This window comes from Astyanax mexicanus, chromosome 22 (assembly GCF_023375975.1).
Source record: "Astyanax mexicanus isolate ESR-SI-001 chromosome 22, AstMex3_surface, whole genome shotgun sequence".
NCBI classification, from domain to species: domain Eukaryota; kingdom Metazoa; phylum Chordata; class Actinopteri; order Characiformes; family Acestrorhamphidae; genus Astyanax; species Astyanax mexicanus.
The window spans coordinates 6,617,457-6,640,572 of record NC_064429.1 but is presented as its reverse complement, the minus strand read 5'-3'; the positions used below and the strand labels follow the sequence as shown (position 1 = coordinate 6,640,572).

The following is a 23,116-nucleotide window of genomic DNA, read 5'->3' as shown; positions in this document are numbered from 1 at the left end:
TACCAATAAACCAATCAGTGTGTCACTTGCCATTTCAGTTACCAATTAACCAATCAGTGTGTCACTTGCCATTTCAGTTCCCAATAAACCAATCAGTGTGTCACTTGCCATTTCAGTTACCAATAAACCAATCAATGTGTCACTTGCCATTTCAGTTACCAGTTAACCAATCAGTGTGTCACTTGTCATTTCAGTTACCAATAAACCGATCAGTGTGTCACTTGTCATTTTAGTTACCAATTAACCAATCAGTGTGTCACTTGTCATTTTAGTTACCAATTAACCAATCAGTGTGTCACTTGCCATTTCAGTTACCAATAAACCGATCAGTGTGTCACTTGTCATTTCAGTTACCAATTAACCAATCAGTGTGTCACTTGCCATTTCAGTTACTAATAAACCAATCAGTGTGTCACTTGTCATTTCAGTTACCAATTAACCACTCAGTGTGTCACTTGCCATTTCAGTTACCAATAAACCGATCAGTGTGTCACTTGTCATTTCAGTTACCAATTAACCAATCAGTGTGTCATTTGCCATTTCAGTTACTAATAAACCAATCAGTGTGTCACTTGTCATTTCAGTTACCAATTAACCACTCAGTGTGTCACTTGCCATTTCAGTTACCAATAAACCAATCAGTGTCACTTGTCATTTCAGTTACCAATTAACCAATCAGTGTGTCACTTGCCATTTCAGGTACCAATTAACCAATCAGTGTGTCACTTGCCATTTCAGTTACCAATTAACCAATCAGTGTGTCACTTGCCATTTCAGTTACCAATTAACCAATCAGTGTGTCACTTGTCATTTCAGTTACCAATTAACCAATCAGGTGTGGACATAGTATGAATAAATGCTATGTGAGCTGTTTTTTGTGAAAAAAAGTGCTCTGGTGTTTCTATTTAGCCCTGCTTTATTTCACTGGTTTAGTGGTCTCTGAAGAAAGACTCTCTTTAGAGGCTCTTGCTCATGAATATTTATACATTCAAATATATCGCCTCTGATTGGCTAACAGCAAATCTTGGTAAAACACGTAATCATTCAGAGAACTATGCAGAGATTTAAACCTTCAGTTACACAAGATAGCTAATGCTAACTAGCTCTGTAAACAGAAGCTGTAAGCTCCGCCTGTGGGCGGTCCTGAGCTGAGATGGGCGAAGCTATTAAGTCACTGGTTGACGTCAACATTTTACATCTCTCTGATCAACTAGAATTTTTTAGGTTAAGGAAGAGTTTCATGTGCAGCATCATATACAACTCAAAGAGACCTATAGTATTTCATAAAGTGGATTTTAGCGGAAGGACACCTTTAAGGGCATATTGCTATTTTTATGGTGCAGCTCTTCTGCGTTTCTCAGCAGAGGATACTGACCAGCTCGTTCACACTGTGAAGATACACCAGCAGCTCATTTAAGGGAACAGAAATGTTATTTTATTCTTTATTCTGTTTATTGTTGAGTTAAAGGTCGAGTTTGCACATGCAAAACAGAGGGGTAGAGCTAAGTGTAAGGGCTAAGAAGTGAAATGGGATTGCGCCTTACAGTCACGTATCCTTACAAACTGTGGACCAGTTTTCATTTCATTAATGACTAAAAAAACTATGATGAAAAATATTTGTTGAGTACCTATATTTATGATGAAAAAAAACAAGACACATAAAAAAATTTAAATTAGCGCCATTAAAAGAAGCTCTGCGCCATTAAAATAGCAATCCGCCAAAGTCAGAGCACAGCTGGATATTAAACAAAACACACCCATGATTAAGAGAATTAAGAGAATTAGTTCAAGCCTTTGCGTGCATTTCGAGACGTGCAAGGTGTACTTTTCCCGTTGTTACGATAGCAAAGATACACTGGCTAGCCTTTAATCAAGGACTTATTAGCTGCGGTCCAATCTGAAGGGAGCTGCCTAGGTAGTCATTGCCTTCAAAGGCAGCTCCCTCGTTCGGCAGCATTTTCACCCATAAGGGATCTTATAAGGCAGCGCGTTCGGGACACGCTCTGGAGTCAGCATACGTCATCACGTCTAGCGCGCTGTGCCCGTGAGCTGTTTATAAATAACTAAAGTTAATGATCACTTACCTCGGGATAAATCAGTGGCAAAATGCAGCGGCAGCTATTTCTCTTTTACTCATCCAAATATTACATATATTTAAATATTCATGATTTACTTTAATTCTACACTTTTCCTCACTTAATTCTCAGAGTATGGTCAGTTTTATTTATGTATTTAATTTATTTTTGATTAGATGCTTCATAGAAATGCATGAGTAATGAAACCATAATATAATAAATATTTTGTATGAGCCAGAGCTAAATTATCAAACTAAGCTACGTTTCACACAATAGTACATTCATACACAGTCAGCTAATTTATCTTTACCTTTTAGTTGCATAAAATACATGATTCATAAACTTTTTATTTATTTATTTACCCATACCCACTAGTTGAGATGTGATACTACAATAAGCATAGTGACTATAAAACACAGCAAGCAAAAATAATAATGTTAAGAGAGAAAACTTTATTACATTCAAAGAAAAAAATATATATTCATAAAGGGAGCTAACGCTGCCTCCAGCCGGTCTGACCAGCGTTCACCTTCCCCGGCCCACGTTCATCCCTGTGGAAAAAATAAATCTGAATTAGTAACAGTGGTTTATGGAGAACACGCTCATAATTCCACTATTTACACAATTAATCACTCAGTTACAGGTAAATCTAGTTATTCCCTCTAACAATTAAACTGTTTACGCATTAAATCACTAAATTACAGGTTATTCTACACGTTTACACTATTTACACAGTAAATCACTTAGTTATACGTAACAGTGACTTAAAACAGTTAAAACTTTTTACACTGGACGGCCAGGGTATCTTTGTTTCCTAGCGGGGGTTTCCTCAGCGCTGCAGCCGCGTTTGGTACTCTGTAAGTCGGCTAGATGCGTGTTAGCTTACCCGGTAAATTAGCGCGATAAGCTAACGGTAGCTTCCGCCGGTCAGGTCTTACATTAAATGAAGTACAGGCGAAAACAACGATGGAAAACAACTTAAAACAGTCTAAAATATGCTAGTTTGATAAACCCACGCAGCGGTGAGTGGAAATACAGGAGGGAATTACTTACATTTGTACAGAAACTCCGTGGCAGGCCGGCTCCGTCCGCCATGTTTTTAAATCTGAGCGCTGGAACTCTGAGCTGGTGAAATGCATCATGGGATTGCCTTCGCCGTGAAGGATACATCTCACGCTGCCTTCAGAATCGGGGTAAAATAAGGCAGCTGCCCAGGTAGGCAGCACATGCTACCTTCCGAATGGGACAGTCCTTTTCTCGGGAGCGCGCCTATGCTGCCTGCAAATGCTGCCTAGTTGGGCAGCTCCCTTCAGATTGGACCGCAGCTATAGTCTGCTTTTAGTTTTTTTTTTTATATGTCATATGTAAGAATGATCACAAAACTGTTTTTTTTTTGTTTTCTTATAACATTTTCCACCAGCGTTTTGGTAATGTTTGCATGTAAATTCCACCCCCAAAAAAGACTAAAAACGGATGTTCTTCCACTGCAGCTCGTCTCCTCCAGCTCTCACCGCTACAAACATGCTTTGATTGATATGGACTAAGCTGTCATAGCGTCAGTGCCGGAGTCTGAGTGATGAACCCTGTGTCGGGGTTCGGGAAATCGATGCACCGCGGCTGCTGACGGCAGTCCTCTGTGACCTTTGGGTTTCCCCATGCCAAGATGTCAACCATATCAAGACGTTCCTGCTGAATGCAAATCAGAGTGAAGATGTGGAGCGAATGCGAAATGAAGGAGAGAGAGGGATGATAGAAAAAGAGAGAGAGAAGGACCAGGACAAAATAAAGCTCTGAGCAAACCGAATTCTGAGTGTACCATACTTACCAGAGAAAATGAGAGGATCCCTGTGTTCTACAGGCATCTGCAGGAAACCAGAACGTAATAATAATAAACTCTCTAATGTGAAAAAAGATGCTCTATTGTTGTCTCAGATAAGGTTATGCTAATGTTTTAGGAAATATTCGTCTATCTTAAGAAGAATGTCCTTGGAATTGTAGAAAAACTGGACAGACTCTTAGAATTTAGGCATAGTAACTAAAAGTCTAAAACTAAAAGTCTAATAAACAGATTTTTCAGTAAACATTCCCTAAAACATCTTAAAGCAACTGGTTTCCTCAACTGTTCCCTCTATAGCATTTTTTTTCACAATCTTATTTTCTATGAGTAATTCAAAAAATTTGTATTTAACTTAAATGAAATCAAAGGGAAATCTTTCTACACATCTATTTTATTCATCTGACCACAACACTCAAACTAGAATTATTATGCAAAACAATTGATATAGCAAAAAATGTAGTATAATAATAACTAAAAAATAATAATAACATAATAACTAAATGTATTAGTCTAATAATACAGTCTAACAATTATTTAAAAGTCTTAAAGCAACTGATTTCCTCAAATAATGTAAGTAAATTCAATTTATCCAGACTTACATTCTAATAAAACTTTAAGAGTCTGTATTTCTCAAATGTGGGATTTCTGTACTATGTAAGCCTTAATAAGTTGAATTAACATAAATTATTTGAGGAAACCAGTTACTCTAAGATTTTTAAATAATTGTTAGGCTGTAATATTAGACTAATACATTTAGTTATTATGTTATTATCATATTTAAGTTATTATTATAATATTTTTTTTGCTATATCAATTGCTTTGCAATTCTACTTTAAGGTGTTGTGGTCAGGTGAATAAAATAGATTTGTAGATAGATTTCTCTTTGATTTCATTTAAGTTAAATACAAATTTGAAATACTCATAGAAAATTAGATTGCGAAAGAAAATGCTATAAAGAGAACAGCACAGAAAGAGCACACAGCTAACACAGAGTTACTGTAGCAGCTCGAAAAATGATGCTTGTTCTTAACAATTAATCATAATTTTTAGGCTACAAGTTTACCTTAGCTAAATAAAGGTAAAATTAGGTAAACTCCCTCTTTAGAGCTGGAGGAGGATCACATGTAATATCACATCTACTAACACATGTACTATTAAGGCTAATATGTAAGGGGGGGACCCATCCTCCTCTGGTCAGAAAACTTATAAATGTATGATAAAGTCTTTATACCTCCACATATGTCTGATTTTGTCAGTTCTGACGCAGTTAGTCTGCCTGTATTGGACTCCGAACAACTCAACAAAGACTCACATCGGACTTCCCTGACTCAGTTTCATTCCTGCTCACCCAGTTACTGATTATTTTCACCTGACCTATCCAGTATATATACCCCTCAGTTTGCTCTGTCCCTCGCTTAGTATTGAATCTAGTTATCTAACTCTTCTACAATGCATTTCCTTTGTTTATTGCCTTTTGTTACGGACTTGGTTTTGTTTTCTGACTATTGATTTTTGCTTTGCCCTCTCTATTGTTTATTTCCATTGCCAAACTTTTTCTTTTGTATTTTTGACTACTCTTTTGCTTTTGCCCTTTCTCTGCTGGATTTACAGTGTATGACCCTGTTTTGACTGACTACACTCTGGTATGTTGTTTATATTTGTTGCCATATTGTTACTGACCCTGCCTGTCCCATACTACTCCTGTGAGCCTAGCTCATTTTGTTAATAAACTGTATGTTTTGTATCTGCGAGTGCCTGCACCAGCAGTGGAAGTACACAGGTTAGAAATACCCGACAGAAAGCTGGTTAAAAACTGTGTTAATAATCTGGGGTGCGTTTCCCAAAACGTTCTTAACGCTAAGTACTTCGTAACTTCGTACTTACGAACAATCTTAAAATTACGAGCGTTTCCCGAAAGCCTTCGTAACTAACGTAGTACTTAAACTCGTTCGTAACTTTACGAGTGGTCTGACCCACTCGTAAATAACTAAGTTCTTCTTAACGTGGAATCCACGTGCAGTTCTGACTCAAAAACGAAAGAGGCCGCTTTTGATCCTTAAAAAAATGCATTTAAAGATGCATTCAGCATACGTATTTATAAAAAAATAAACAATAAAAAAAGACTAAATTCCAGACTATTTAAATTAATTTATTAACCTGCGCATATTTATTCATAGTATTTGGGTTTATTATATGGTTGAAATAATCGTATTCACGTGAAGAAAAAGTTACAATTACCTACAAATATAATTTTTATTCACACATATCACACACATATGGATTAAATTAACGGTTTTCCCCAGTCTGACAGTCGTAGTAGTAAACAAATAAGTAAATATATTTTATTTGGCTTTTTATATCATACAAAATTATACCTTTGTGGCTTAATAATGAAGAACTGTATATAAATCGGTGGTCTAGTTTTCATCTGGCTTTGCCTTAAACCTCACAGACACGGGGGCGGAGCCACCAAAGTGCTACTTAAAGGTCCTTCGTAAGTATGGAGACTTAAGAGTGGCTTCTGGAAACAGTCGGAAAAATGGCGTTCTTAAAGTTAAGTCGTTCTTAAAGTTGTTCTTAAATCCCTAAGAACAATCGCTATCGGGAAACGCACCCCTGTACTATAAATATAGACATATATGCAGATTCTCTCAATATTTAGGCCAAAACAGAGGAAAGAGCAGATGCTGTTGTTTTCTCCTGTGAATCTGTTGTTTTGGAGCGTAGAATCTTCCTCCTGTCCGCTGCCCTGTATCCTTAATTCTAAAGTTTTACAGGTTAGTTTTTAAACAATCTGAGAATAAAAGCAGAATGAGTAAGTGGACTGTACTACACACTGCTCGAGCTTCTTTAAAGTGAGTCTGAGGAAAGAGGCAGACAGAGAGTTTTTCTGACAGTGGTTTAAGAAAACAGAAGGAGAAAGACAGAGAAAGCTCTTTATTTTTCTACAGGCTCTGAAAACGAGAGACAAATTCAGCTGTCATGTCCAATGTGTCGCTGCAGGCTGGACACGTCACGCTACTTATTATTTAATCAAGAGCTGGTGGAGAGAGAGAGGAAGAGAGAGGGAGAGAGAGGGAGAGAGAGAGGGAGAGAGAGAGAAATAAAGAGTATGGGAGGACGAGAGAGAGAAAGAGAGGGAGATGAAGGGACAGAAGGAAAGAAATAGACAGAACAAGTGAGCGAAAGAGAGAGAAGGAAAGAGAAAAATAGGGAGGAAGAGTGGAAGAAAGAGAGAGTAAAAATAGAGGGGGGAAAAGAGAAACAGATAGAAAGAGTAGGATAGAGTGAGAGAGACAGAAGGAGCGAGAAACAGAGGGAGGGAAAGAGAGATATAAAAAGAGAGAGAAAGTGTAGGAGAGAGAGAGGGAGTAAAAGAGAAAGAGAAAAAGAGAAGGAGAAGGAGTAGGAGAGAGATAGAAAAGAAGTGGGAGACAAAGGGAGAGAGAAAGATAGAAGGAGAAAAATAAAGAGAAAAAAAGGGAGAGAAATCTAGAGAACAAGTAGGAAAGAGAGAAAGAGAGGGAGAGAAATTAAGAGATAATGGGAGAGAGACAGGGAAAGAAAAGAGATATATAGAGAGATAGAAATAGAGAGAAAGTGAAAGAGAGAGAGAGATAGAGAGAGTGTGTGAGAGAAAGGCAGTGAAAGGGAGAGAAATAGAGAGAAAGAGTAGGAGAGAGAGAGAATTAGAGAGAAAGAGTGGGAGAGAGAGAGAAATAGAGAGAAAGAGTAGGAGAGAGAGAAATAAAGAGAAAGAGTAGGAGAGAGACACAAATAAAGACAGAAATATACAAGAGTAGGAGAGAGAAAGAAATAGAGAGAAAGAGTGGGAGAGAGAGAGACAGAAATATAGAGAAAGAGTAAGAAAGAGAGAGAAAGAGTAGGAGAGAAAGACAGAAATAGAGAGAAAGAGTAGGAGAGAGAGAGAAATAGAGAAAAAGAGCAAGAGACAAATGGAGAGAAGGAGTGGGAGAAAGAGAGAAATAAAGAGAAAGAGTAGGAGAGAAATGGAGAGAAAGAGTAGGAGAGAGAGAAAAAGAGTTACAGGTACAACCCAGGGCAGCCAATCAGGAGGCAGGTCATTATCGTATGTCAGTCTTAAAAGCACAGTAATTAAGAGGAGCTATAAATAATGATCATGTGAAAACAAATTAGGGTGTTTTTTTTTGCTACATTAACCCACGCAGATGTTATAAGAGCAGCTCTTTGATATGTAATTATCCTCTGCTGAATGTTGTTTGAATGTTTGCAGTTGCTTTGAATGCATTACTTCTTATAACTGCTGTATAATTATCTCCTAAATAGTCTTCAATCTGATTGGCTGGTGAACTTTAACCCCGCCTCCCCCTTCCCCCGTATTTAATACAATAATAAACTAAAGAAAGAAATGACTCAAGTCATACAGTAAATTCATACAGAAAAATGTCGAGGACTTCCAGTCGCAAAGACCGACAAAATCAGTATGATGAAACTGGCACTCATCAGGACTGCCCCAGAAAAGAAAGAGCAAGATTTCCCATTACTGATTGGTGGAAACTTCACACTAGACTTCGAGCAGTTTGGACTGTGTGTCTCTCCACTCTTCCTCCAGACTCTGCTTCCTTGATTTACTTTAAATGAAATGTAAAATTTACTGATGATCAGTGATGGTTTGGAGAGACATGTCATCTGCTGGTGTTGATCCACTGTGTTTTATTATCAAGTCTAAAGTCAGTGCAGTTTTGTTTTCCCACAAAATCTTACAGCACTTCATCTTACAGCTTCCCTCTGCTACTGACAACTTTTATGGAGATGCAGATTTTATTTTCCAGCAGGATTTGGCACACTGCCCACACTGCCAAAAGTACCAATTGGTCTTATATAATATTCTAATTTTTTGAGACACTGATTTTTGGGTTTTCATTGGCTGTAAGCTTCATAATCATCAACAATAAAATAAATAAACACTTAAAATAGATCACTCTGTGTGTTTAATACATCTATATAATATATGAGTTTCACATTTTGAACTGAAATACTGAAATAAAGTTACTTTTCAATTATATTGTAATATATTTAGATGCATTAATATATATATATATATATATATATATATATATATATATATATATATATATATATATATATATATATATATATATATATATATGTGTGTGTGTGTGTGTGTGTGTGTGTGTGAGGGGTTTGTTAGTCTGCAGTGCAGTAAACAGGTTGGAGGCATTACTCCAGGGTGGGGGAATGCTGCAGTTTGTAAGGGGAGGGGGGGGGGGGGGGTCATGAGGCCAGAAATGAAATTCAGCATCTGTCCAAACTGCTCTAATGTTTTAAGTACAACAGGTTCAGTCGAAGGGCATTCTCTCTCTCTCTCTCTCTCTCTCTCTCTCTCTCTCTCTCTCTCTGTGTGTGTGTGTGTGTGTGTGTTGACTGTCCACTCGTATGTCCATTTCCTGAAATGACAAGTCTGCTGGGGACCTGATGCATCTGCGCTGGCTGACTCAGGCTGTACGCGACCAGCGACAGCAGCTCAGAGAGATATATGGAGAGATAGATGGAGGAGGATGATGGTGGTGATGGTGATGGGTGGATGGGGAGTATGTGTAAAAGGCTCTTTTCTGACAGAAACAGCTCTGTGTAGCACCAAAAAATAAGACTTTTTAGCTTAGTGAAATACATTTTGCTGCAGTACAACAGTTTTAAAGTGTGTTCCCTCATAGAGAATAACAAGAAACCAGCCAAAAAATAACAAAAAAGGCTTTAAAGACTGCTTTAAAGGAGAACTCCAGTGTGAAATGAACTTGGGTTGTAGTGAAACATGATAACGATTATGATTTTTTGTCAAATAGTCCACCTCCTTTTACCCTCAGCATTCTAAATAAATAGCATTTAGTCAGTGCTCCAAACAGGTGTACAATGTTAGTGATAGGGGCATAAATTTGCCCATGCAAAGACAAAGAAATCACTACAGTCATATGAAAACGTTTGGGCACCCCTATTAATCTTAATCATTTGTAGTTCTAAATATTTGGGTGTTTGCAACAGCCATTTCAGTTTGATATATCTAATAACTGATGGACACAGTAATATTTCAGGATTGAAATGAGGTTTATTGTACTAACAGAAAATGTGTAATATGCATTAAACCAAAAATTGACTGGTGCAAAAGTATGGGCACCCTTATCATTTTATTGATTTGAATACTGAAGCACAAAATTGGTTTGGTAACCTCACTGAGCTTTGAACTTCATAGCCAGGTGTATCCAATCATGAGAAAAGGTATTTAAGGTGGCCAATTGCCAAAAGTTGTTCTCCTATTTGAATCTTCTCTGAAGAGTGGCATCATGGGCTCATCAAAACAACTCTCAAATGATCTAAAAACAAAGATTGTTCAACATAGTTGTTCAGGGGAAGGATACAAAAAGTTGTCTCAGAGATTTAACCTGTCAGTTTCCACTGTGAGGAACATAGTAAGGAAATGGAAGACCACAGGGACAGTTCTTGTTAAGCCCAGAAGTGGCAGGCCAAGAAAAATATCAGAAAGGCAGAGAAGAAGAATGGTGAGAACAGTCAAGGACAATCCACAGACCACCTCCAAAGAGCTGCAGCATCATCTTGCTGCAGATGGTGTCACTGTTCATCGCTCAACAATACTGTATGGGAGAGTGATGCGAAAGAAGCCATTTCTGCAAGCACGCCACAAACAGAGTCGCCTGAGGTATGCAAAGGTCGCAAAAGCACACCTCAGGCGACTCTGTTTGTGGCGTTTCTGTTTCTGTTCAGCTGAAGAGTCAAACTGAGCATGTGCAGAGTACCTTACCTTTAATTTCGCCAACACAGGTTTAGTCAGACCAACTTTTAACAAGAAACTTAATAAAGTTAGTTAAGGCAATTAGTTTGCTATAGGTTAGCTCACTTAAAAATCACATTAGGGAGAAAAAAAATAAATGTTGGCTTTTTACAGTGCAGTGAAACTGTAAATACATGTGTAAATGTATTTTTCTTGCTTTTAACACTGAAGTTGCGGAGTAAGAGGTTTAATTGATAAAGTGATAGAGCACACACAGCACAGTACAAACCACAGAACATCCGTTGCACATTTTCAAAAAGACTTTTATGATAATGATTCAATTCAGAATAAGTAACAGAGAATTTTGTTTTCAGGAAGCTGAAGCTGAAGCAGAACAACTTAAAGGGACACAAGCGACTGCTTTCTGAAACAACAGAACATTTACAACAGAAATATATATATATATATATTTACATCATATGACCTGCCTGCAGATGGCTTCAACAGTGATGGCTGATCTGCAGGTCTGCTTTTTTCAGGCTGGAAAATGTAAAAAATAATAATGCTAGGATGTTTTTAATTTTTCATAACATTTCATAACAGTGACTCACACTGAAACGATAAGCAGTTGTCAAACACTGGCGTTAAGAGATGGGCTGCATGACCTAAAAGTAAAAGCCGGAAGAGATAAAGGACCATTAGCATGATGGAATACACTCCCAGAAAAGGACATCTGCTCCAGAAACAAACATCTACATATATTTGATTGTTTTACTCGGTAATTTTGCCATTTTTCTAAATTTTCTCCCCATTTTGTCAGAATTCGCATTCGGAGAGACACACAGTGAAGATGCAGATTTCATTTTCCAGCAGGAATTGGCACACTGCCCGCATTACTTGTCTTATAGAATATTCTAATTTTCTGAGACACTGATTTTTGGCTTTAATCCATAATAATCAACAATAAAAGAAATAAACGCTTAAAATTGATTTTCTCTCCATCCCACCATCGCTGTCAGTCAACCCCCCCCCCCCCCCCACGCTGTCCTTTTCATCTTCCAGCCCTATTTCTCTTCATTTGGAGAAGAAAAGGGAAAGCAAATAGGCTGTAACTGGAAGCTGAACAGTTGGCTAAGAGCCGGAGCTCTTCTGAGACTACAGGAATTGGATCAAACGTGACGAGCAGTCCACGACTCGGGGGCCGAACCCCCCCCGGTGATCCGTCCTCCTGTATCCACTTCCTCAGTTCCTCGCTGTCAATCATTTAGCTTTATATTACTCACTCCCAGCTGTCTGTCAGGTTCAGGCTATTAGTTTTGGTCTCGTTCTCTCCTGTCTCCTGTCCATCGCAGACAGAATCGACTGAAATTAAATAGATTGGGTTTCTTCTAGGTTTTTTCTCCATTTTCCACACTGCTCAGAAAGCGGAGTTATGTGTTTCTGCACTAAATTGACACAATCAGGGTATTTAAAGTGTTTTTCATTCCCCTTCTGTTTAAAAAGTGCAGAGGATGACATCACACATTAATTCTGTCAGATTTCAATTTTTTTCTGCGGGTCTCTACAGATTCAGATATCTGCCTGTTTTTAAATGGCCTAGCACCGGTGAAAACTTGATCTCAATAATAAACAGTCTTGATAATCTCAGTAATCACGATGTACCAGGCTAGAAAGTGAGGGTGCAACAAAGCACTGAAAAAAAATGACACAGCAAAAATTAAGGCTGCAGCCAAGTCAGATAGAGTTAGATCAGGGGTGTCCAAACATTTTTTGTTGGGGGCCAGAAGAAGAAATATATTTGAAGTCACGGGCCACAGACTCTGTAATAAAACTAATAATGAAATATACCACTTTAAATAATACTTTTTTCCTGATTATTTCATTTACACACCATTTTACTTGACTTACTATCTTTATCTTTGACAGTGTTGTGTAAACTAAGATTTTTCAAATTGATGTTTAATTTCATGATGTCTCTTAATATTAAACTCCTTAATTACGGCAACTTTTAGACTCTTTGCCCCGTTTTTCTGCGCTAGAAATGCGCACTCTCTCCGCTTTTAGACTCTTTGCCCCGTTTTTCTGCGCTAGAAATGCGCACTCTCTCTGCTTTTAGACTCTTTGGCCCGTTTTTCTGCGCTAGAAATGCGCACTCTCTCCGCTTTTAGACTCTCTGCCCCGTTTTTCTGTGCTAGAAATGCGCACTCTCTCTGCTTTTAGACTCTTTGGCCCGTTTTTCTGCGCTAGAAATGCACACTCTCTCCGCTTTTAGACTCTTTGCTCCGTTTTTCTGTGCTAGAAATGCACACTCTCTCTGCTTTTAGACTCTTTGGCCTGTTTTTCTGTGCTAGAAATGCGCACCCTCTCCGCTTTTAGACTCTTTTGCCCCGTTTTTCTGTGCTAGAAATGCGCACCCTCTCCGCTTTTAGGCTCTTTGGCCCGTTTCTGACACCTAGCGTTCAAACTTTGAATCTCACATTATAAAAACCTGCTTAACAGCGGGCCAACTTTCATTCTATTTCTAAAATACCACGCGGGCCGCTCCAAAAAAGGAAACGGGCCGCAAATGGCCCACGGGCTGTAGTTTGGACACCCCTGATATAGATAGTCGATTAGTCACGATTATTTTTATCATGTCCTCCATTTTCTTATTATATTTTTTTAAATTGGTGAGTCAGTGCATGTTTTTACTGCTTCTCAACTGCTAAACTTTTAGAGCACAAACTTAAACTTTTAGGATTCTGCAGTACAATTTGATTTAGTTAACATACCGCTATAAAATACAAAGTATATTGTCTAAAACATTCACACAGGCAGAATGTTGTTATTTTTTTAGAAAATTCTACTTATCTTATTTTTCAGACTATAAGGGGCACCGGAGGGCCTCTGTAACCAGAGTTGCCAGGTTCACCAATTTACAATTTACATTTAAAATATATTTCCTGTAATTAAATGTAATTATTCCACCGCCCAGGTTAAACTAATCCTGTCTAAATCGGGTTTTTGTTGTGGACTTTAAGTTTGGTTAAGAAAAGTAATAGTATATTGAGAATCCTCCCATGTAGGAATGTAATTAAACCCAGGCACATCTCCAATGTTCCTCCTCATTGTCTGACGAGTCGTTGGAAAAATTGGAAAAACGTTGAACATTTTTGCTATTTGTTAAAAAAAAAATCCCATAAAACCGAAAACTCTGAGCTATTTTTCATATTGAAGGCACGTAGTTTTGTGGCCTCAGCCATAATCAGACTAACTCATTTCAATCCGAAAGCTTCTATTTGAGTCACATAACAAAATATCACATTTTGAAGCGATGCATATAAACAACACAGGAGAGAGCACATAGAGAGAGTCAAATACCGAGTTCTCTACGAAAGCAGACGCTGCAGTTTGGCAAACGCATAGGAAAATATAGCAATAGAAGTTTCTAACTGGGCCAGGGCTGAGTCAAAACACAACCGGGCCTCTATGATACAACTCTGATATGGAAAATATGGAGTATAGATTAATGAGCGTTCACAGGACTACGAATTTGAAGAATGCAGTTTCTGACTCGCTGGTGAACAAAAGCTTGTGTCAAGTGACCACTAGAAATAGAGGATATATTATATACTCCACACCAGCACTGTATAAACATGTGACGCCTCCACATCTGGAATACATTCAGTAAACAAATGTTCAAATAATCGTCTCTCCCCTCAACACACACTTATGCACACACACACGCACACACAAACATATACACACAACATTGCTCATATTTGTGTACTCTATAACGAAGGGTCTGCTTGGTGAAAGTCTTGTATGTTTAGTTTAAAAGTAATGGTAATTTAACAGAACTGAGGGTCAGGGTCAATGCATTTGAGTAACTATGGGGGGAGGGGGTATATTATGTGCTCAGTGTTATATTTGTATGATTAAGTTCAGTTTTGGCAGTTCCATTGGTGGAGTATTCCAGGAAAGACCTCGAAATAAACAGTAGATCTCTTAAAAAAATGGCGGCCCACTGGTGGAAAACCATTCACTCCAACCCAACACCAACGCTGTTTATTTGACGATCTTCCATGCTCTCTCCTGTTCTAAATATGGCCTGGCCCTTCTAACTCTACCCCACTGACTCTACAGTAATTTCATCAAGTCAGAGTAATTTCTGATTGACATTACTCTGAATTGATGTTTGATTAGATCAGTGGGTCATGCAGTGCCTCCTGCATCAGCTATTAAGGTTCTGACCCAGGCTTAAATCATGAGGTACATTTCCTGTAGTAAGAACATGGAAAACCTTATGAAAAAAAGCTCTGGTTGCTGAATATAATGTGAAATGTGCATGAAATGCTTTTGTATACACCCTATTTGTTGAGAATAATATGGAAGTCAGCCTGAGCCATTTGTGCCAACACCTTAGTTGCCGAGCATAATATTGGAATTGGCCTAAGCTGCATGTGCCAACACCATGGTTGCTGAGTATAATATGGGAGTCAGACTGAGCCGCTTGTTGCAACAGCCTAGTTGCAAAGTATACGATTGTAATTGGCTTAAGCTGCTTGTACCAACACCCCGGTTGCTGAGTATTATATGAGAATGGGCCTAAGCCACTTTTGCCAACACTTGGTTTGCTGAGTATAATATTGGAAATTGGCCTGTACTGCTTGTCCCAACACCCCATTTGTTAATTATCATATGGAAGTCAGCCTGAGCCATTTGTGCCAAGACCTTAGTTGTCGAGCATAATATTGGAATTGGCCTAAGCTACATGTGCCAACACCCTGGTTGCTGAGTATAATATGGGAGTCAGACCAAGCCGCTTGTTGCAACAGCCTAGTTGCTGAGTATAATATTGGAATTGGCCTGAGCCACTTGTGCCTAGACCCTGATTGTTGAGTATAATATGGAAATCGGCCTGATCCGCGTGTTCCAAAACCACAGTTGCCGTATATAATATGGAAATTGGCCTGTGCTGTTTGTGCCAACACCCTGGTCGCAGAGTATAATATGGGATTCAGTCTAAACCATTTGTACCAACACCCCGGTTGCTAAATATTATATGGAAATCAGCCTGAGCCACTTGTGGTTACACCCTGATTGCTAACTACAATTTTGAAATTGGCCTTAACCACTTGTACCAACACCCCGGTCGTTGAGTATAAAATGGGAGTCAGCCAAAGCCGCCTGTTCCAACACCCTAGTTGTTAAGTATAATTATAAAATGGTCCTCAGTCACTTGTGACAAAGCTTGAGTTACCGAGAATAATATGGTAATCCGTCTGTGGTGATTGTGCCATCACCTCAGATGCCAAATATAATATGAAAATTGACCTGAGCCACTTGTACCAACACCCCAATTGCTGAACATAATATGGGAGTCAGCCCAAGCCCAAGGGGCTTGCGGCAAAACCCTGGTTGCTGAGTACACTATTGTAATTGGCTTAAGCTGCTTAAGTGCCAACACCCTGGTTGCTATTAATAATAAAATAATTGACCTGAGCCACTTGTGGTTACACCCTAATGGTTATGTACAGTTTTGGAATTGGCCTGAACCACTTGTACCAACACCCTGGTGTTGAGTATAATATGGGAGTCAGCCAAAGCCACTTGTTCCAACACCCTAGTATAGTTACAAAATGGGCCTCAGTCACTTGTGCCAACACCCCGGTTGCTGAGTATAATATGGGAATTGGCCTGTACTGCTTGTATCAACACCGCATTTGTTGAGTATAATATGGAAGTCAGCCTGAGCCAATCGTGCCAACACCTTACCTGCTGAGCATAATATGGGAATTGACCTAAGCTGCATGTGCCAACACACCGGTTGCTGAGTATAATATGGGAATCAGCCTGAGCTACTTGTACCAACACCCTGGTTGCTGAGTATAATATGGGAGTCAGCAAAAGCCACTTGTTCCAACATCCTAGTTGTTAAGTATGGTTACAAAACGGGCCTCAGTCACTTGTTCCAACACCACGGTTGCCGAGTATGAAATGGGAGTTATTGTACTTTTAATGCTGAAAGCACAAAATTGACAAGAGTCTACCCTGCTTGCATGGCTTGATCGCAAGTTAGCCACAAATTTCGCCAAAGCATATTGATTCTGCGGTGTTTTTTTGAATGGTGGGGTATTTTTATAGTGGCAATTTTCTACAGTTCTTGCAAATTCTTGCAATATCTTGCGAGTACCTGTTTACCGAGACTTTCGGTGGCAACTATCAGATCAGCCGTGAAGCCCACTGGCGGGTGGCCCTCTCCACTGGCACAGAATCAAAGCTATGCTCCGTCCTAATGATGAGCTACACCAGCTGGACACTTGGGGGCAGGATCACACGCTCATACAGCCATGTATCAGTAATATAAACACATGAACCCAGCCACAGGTGCGAATTAAAACTGCAAATAAACTGCCGCGGATCTAATGAGGAGGAGCGCATGCAGGCGGGACGTGCAGGACCGTGACCGCTAACACGCCACAATCACACCAGAATAGACCTTTCTAACAATAGGACGGCTCATGGGTATTGTGTGCTTTCTCTAATTGCAACTGAATAGAAACAAACACACACTCTCACACACACACACATATATGTATACACACACTCAGGCTGAAGCTGTGTGTGAAATAAAGCAGGCTGTCCAAATGCGAGCGCAGAGATGTGAAGAATGTGTGTGCGTACGAGCCCAGCTGTTGTTCTGACCACGCTACTCTCCTCTCTAGAGTAATTATTCTGATTGGAGAGAGAGATGAAGCTGATTACAGTGTCCACCAAGTCAGAGCACGCACACACACACACACATCCAGAGCAACGCCGTATTCCCTCCTCTTTCTTCGCTTTTATTATATCCGACATAAAGAAAGTCGAATTTTCCTCACGCTCAGATAAACGAGAACTCCTCCCAGCATGTCGGACTCACCCGTCTTCTTCCTCCTTCTCATCTCCTCATGATCAAACCTCACCCCTTACTTTACCAACAGTGGGGGGGCTCTGAAATATAAAAACTGCACATATAAAGACTCCACATCTCGCTACCTAACAGAGAGATCAGAAACCGCAGCTTTCAGATGTGCAAAATGAGCCATGATTTGAGATTAATATCAAACATCCTACCCAGCAAATCCCTAATGTTCCCCTCTGGACTCACACAATCTCACACTGATCATGTGACACTATGGCGTTCCTGCTCACCAAGCTACTGACTGCTCACACCTGTTTTCCAGTGTATACCATATTTTTTTTTTAGACTATAAGGCGCACTTAAAATACTTTAATTTTCCTAATAATCGTCAGTGCTTTATAATCTGAGGCACCTTATGTATAAAAAACCTACCAGTCAGGTATTAAGAATGAAGAGAAGCCCTTCCTCTGAAGTACAGCATTATAAGGGTGAGTTTTCAGTGAAGTTTCTCCAGCACTAAGGCTGAAGCAGTATAAGCATTAGCCGCTAACTGCAGCACTAGCTCTTTCGCCGTTCAGAGATGAGTATATTGAGCTGTAGTTTGCATGTCTACTGTGTTAAAACAAGCTAAGTGGGTTGAACCACTACCTATCTATCTGAAAAAGCCCTGGGTTGCCAGAACACTTAGGGTGCCTCAGTGTAACGCTGTCAGGCGGCATTTACTAGCGCTAAAGGCTGCAAACTGCTGCCATTAGAAATATAAGCTTACTGTAAATAAATGGAAGCGCTTTACTCACTCAAATAAGCCATTTTTAGAAGAGGAATGTGTGTAGATTAACACCCAGCGCTTGTTTGACTCTGAAAGAAAATGTTTTTTTTTAAGAATTACAGTTATTTTACTAGATGAAATTAGAAGGAAAGACCACTGTTCCTTACTATTGTCGCTTAAAATGTGTCTTATAATCTGGTGCGCCTTTTGTTTGAGAATAGACCAAAAAAAACAGACATTCATTGATAGTTTGCAATAATATTATAATATGATGTGCCTTAAAGTTCGTAAAATATGGTATATATCCATATCCATAACCACTGTGAAACATGGTGGTGGCAGCATCATGCTGTGGGAATGCTTTTACTCAGCAGGGACGGAGTTGGGAAGCTGGTCAAAGTAAATGGGAAGATGGATGGAGCTAAATACAGGGCAATCCTGGAAAAAAAAGAAAACCTGTTGGAGGCTGCAAAAAACTTGAGAATGGGAAGGAGATGGACCTTCCAGCAAGACAATGACCCTAAATATAAAGCCAGAGCTACAGTGGACTGGTTAAGATTAAATAATATTTATGTGTTAGAATGATTCAGTCGTAAAAAGTTCTAAAATACCTAAATCCCACTGAGCTTCTGTGGCAAGACATGAAACCGATGTTCACAGACGCTGTTCTCCATCCAACCTGGCTGAGCTTGAGCTGGTTTTTAAAGCATAAGGGAAAAATCTCAATCTCTAGATGCGCAAAACTGATAAAGACAAACTCCAAAAGACTTGCAGCTGTAATTGCAGTGAAAGGTGGCTCTACTAAGTATTAAAATATCATTTTTTTTAAATAAAAAATTAGAAAATGTAATTTTCGTTCCACTTTACAATTGTGTGCTACTTTGTGTTGGTCTATCACTTAAAATCGTATTAAAACAGAGATTGAACACAAAAAAAACTTTGTTTAAATGTATATGTGGCCACAAATGTTCACCTAACTCAAAGTAGTTGAGTTATGTTTAGAAATATCCAATTTTACATGAAACAGACCTAATTTATTTGAGTTCAAACTAATTGTTGGTTGGTTTTACTGTGATATGTATATTTGGGCTCAATTTGAATATGGTTGGCAATGCTATTAGTGACTCACAGTTTTATGTCATAGCATCGTAGCATCCCCAGAATTCAATTTGGCTCCACTCAGGCATCTAATAAGAGTTTTTTTCTTTAACTGTATGCCAGTAAATGAGGCCAAACTGATGACTCTGAATACATCAGCATGTATAAATCTGAAACAGGGCAACACCCACACAAGTTAAGCCAATTACGTGGCTAGCAAGAAAGATGAAAGCTAAAAGATAGAGCCTAAACATCTCTTTGTGTTGCGCGAGTTATTCCCCGTCCCCCCAGGCGGGCAGGGCGGCCCCCCGACCGTTTGTGATTATTAGTAAGCAGTGGGCCGTCTCTCTGATTACCCAGCAGCCTCCAGTCTCTCCACTAGCCAACTTTGAAGTCGGAGACATCAGTCAGATAGCTTTAGAAAATGATAAAGCAGTTTATTTCAATTAAGTAAGAATGAAGACCACTGCCATAAAAAAAGCCAAGCAAAAACGGAATAATAACACTGAAATTGTTAAAAGTATAGATACTAGTGTTTAAAATACTTCTGTAGACGTTAAAGAAGCATCAACTAAAGCTTTTTACTATTTGAATAAAAGTGTAAATGTGCTGTTTTTAAAACTACTTAAAGTATAAAAATTAATGTATTTTAGTACAATGTAAATACAGCGGTTGGAGAATGAAACTGAAACACCTGTCATTTAAGTGTTGGAGTTTTCATGGCTAAATTGGAGCAGCCTGGTGGTCAATCTTCATTAATTGCACATTATTGCACCAGTAGGAGCAGAGTGTGAAGGTTCAATTAGCAGGGTAAGAGCACAGTTCTGCTCTAAATATTGCAATGCACACAACATTATGGGTGACATACCAGAGTTCAAAAGAGGACAAATTGTTGGTGCACGTCTTGCTGGAGCATCTGTGACCAAGACAGCAAGTCTTTGTGATGTATCAAGAGCCACGGTATCCAGGGTAATGTCAGCATACCACCAAGAAGGACCAACCACATCCAACAGGATTAACTGTGGACAACGCTGTAAGAGGAAGCTGTCTGAAAGGGATGTTCGGGTGCTAACCCGGATTGTATCCAAAAAACATAAAACCACGACTGATCAAATCACGCAGAATTCAATGTGCACTTCAACTCTCCTGTTTCCACCAGAACTGTCCGTCACCATAATCAATTATTGTGCTCTAAAACCAGGTGTTTTAGTTTTATTGTCCAACACCTGTATATTCTTTTGAGTCTCTGCACGGATCATCTTCAGTGGACAGTGCTGTGGGAGTGGACATGACCAGTGGCATCTGGCTAAAATAGTCCCATGACTTTTAGCATATCAGAACATTATGATGTTCTGGTTAGAATAGTACCGGGAATAGTCAATGTTTAAGTATGCGGCTCAAAGCATCGTAATGTCCTTGTGGTCGATGTGGATCCAGCACATTTAGGTCTGGTATTTCTGAGAAAGGTGAAGATCTTTAAAAGTCCAGCTGATGTGTGTTTATTAGCCCCACAGGTGCACCAATCAATAGCTGTTTTAATGGAGGGGCAGCTATCTGAGCAGCAAAGCATCATTAAGTGGTTTTAATAGCGCTCCTATGGTCTGCTCAATACCGTCCATGCTAAGGATTACCAATGCAAGTCAACGGTACGCAGCTCCAGTTTACTTTACTAACATTTACCACGGTTTAGTCAATGACTGATGACTGACATTTCTTTTCAGAAACGGTAGGTGTGGACGAAGGAACTTTAAATAGAAGAAGAATCACCCGCTGCTTCTCAGATGCAAAACTCACACAGGTCGCAAGTATCACACAGTGGCAAGAGACTGAGACTCTACTATGGTAGTCATGGTGGTAAATTACCTAGTTGTAGTTAGCAACCTTGCTGAAGCTTAGTGATTATGTGTTCAGCAGAAAAATAGAAAGCTCGCCCGTTCCTAAGGCTTTAGCACACTTTTGCGAGCTGCTGTCTATACCCGACAACCCTGAGTGTGGAAATGGCACTGGGAGAATGGCAGTGGGCAGATTTGGTGGCTATATTCACAGAGTTCGAATGTAAAAAACTGACTGAAGCTCTGAGTTTCGGTCACTATATCTAAAACCAAGCTTTCTGACACTGGGCAGCACATTTCTCTCTAGAGTCTTTTGATAGTCTTGAGATTTCATTGTACCCTGCACAGATTTAAGACACCATGTGCCAGATGCAGCAGTAAAGCAGCCCCAGGACATAAGAGAGCCTCCACCATGTTTCACAGTAGGGACAGTAGTGTTCTTTTCTTGATATGCTTCATTTTTACGTAAAAAATGTAAAAGGAAGGTTGATGTGCCTTGGCAAAAAATTCTATTTTTGTTTTATCTGTGGCTTGTCAACATGTAGTTTGGCAAATTCCAGTCTGGCTTTTTTATGTTTTTTTTTATTTTTTTTTTAACAATGGTGTCCTCCTTAGTCGTCTCCCATTAAAGTCGACTTTGGCTGAAACAACGACGGACGGAGCGATCTGACACTGATGTTCCTTGAGCTTGAAATTTACCATTAAGTTTTTTACCATTTCTATTTTGCGTCTCTAGTTTTCTACATTCGTCATTAGTTTTCCACCTGCAGTCACACCTTGGTTTGATTATTTTCAGGAGTACCATCATTTTTGTCCAGGCCTGTTTCATTACTTATTTTTTTTTCAAATACACTAAATAAAAGTATTATGCAAATTAGATTTAAGTATCATAAAGATTATTTTTTTTGTTTCTCAATTAAACTCGTGTCTCAGAGATTTTTGCATCACTAAAATCACTGAATCTCAGACACCTGTCATAATTAGTTTGCCAGGTTTGCCCAATTAAAGGAAAACTACTTAAGAAGAATATTCCACATTATTAAGCAGGCCACAGGTTTCAAGCAACATGGGAAAGAAAAAAGGATCTCTCTGGTGCAGTTTTGAAACTCTGCTGTGCATAATAAATTGGAACATTGCAAGAATATACTGTTATCATTGGAAGGTTTATTCAATAAAAGGTGTGATGACTTTTTTTTTATTATACTGCATTGGTCATTTGCATTGACCCTTTAGGAAAATCAGGGAAAAATATAATTTGCATAATAATTTAAAAAACAGTGTAATTCTGTTGAACCAACATTTCAAAATCAATGTCTGGCTTTCATTTGTTGGTACCACTTTAAAATAAGACTACCTTTATACAGGGTTTATAAATGGTTTACAATTTGTTTATTAATGGTTACTAATTAGGTTGTAAATGCCTTAAAAATCATTAATAATCAGTTATAACATTATATAAGCAGAAAGAGCAACAATATAGACGGCTGTGGATTCACTATTTAAAAAACAACAGGTCGTTGTTGCTCTTTCTGCGTATGTGTTATAACTGATTATTAATGATTTTTAAGGCATTTACAACCTAATTAGTAACCATTAATAAACTAATTGTAAACCATTTATAAACCCTTTATGAAGGTAGTCTTATTATAAAGTGGTACCCATTTGTTCACTTTTATAGAATTTTTATTTATTATTACTTTTGTCAGATTCAATTATTCAGTTATTTCTGTGACCATTGTTGTTTTTTCTTTCATTAACTGAAGGGTACCAACAATTTTGTCCATGTGTGTAGACTTTAACACCAGCCAATCAGAAGGCATGCACACTGAACA

The 23,116-nt window shown here is 38.8% G+C and overlaps 1 long non-coding RNA gene across 1 annotated transcript; it reads right to left on the bottom strand.

Moving 5' to 3' along the window:
* Positions 1-2,507: 2,507 nt before the first annotated feature.
* On the bottom strand, positions 2,508-3,404 carry LOC125786955 (uncharacterized). Its single transcript, XR_007428928.1, has 2 exons — positions 3,129-3,404; positions 2,508-2,626 (listed from the first exon to the last, which is right to left on the bottom strand). It is a non-coding gene; the product is annotated as an uncharacterized LOC125786955 (long non-coding RNA).
* Positions 3,405-23,116: the final 19,712 nt, after the last annotated feature.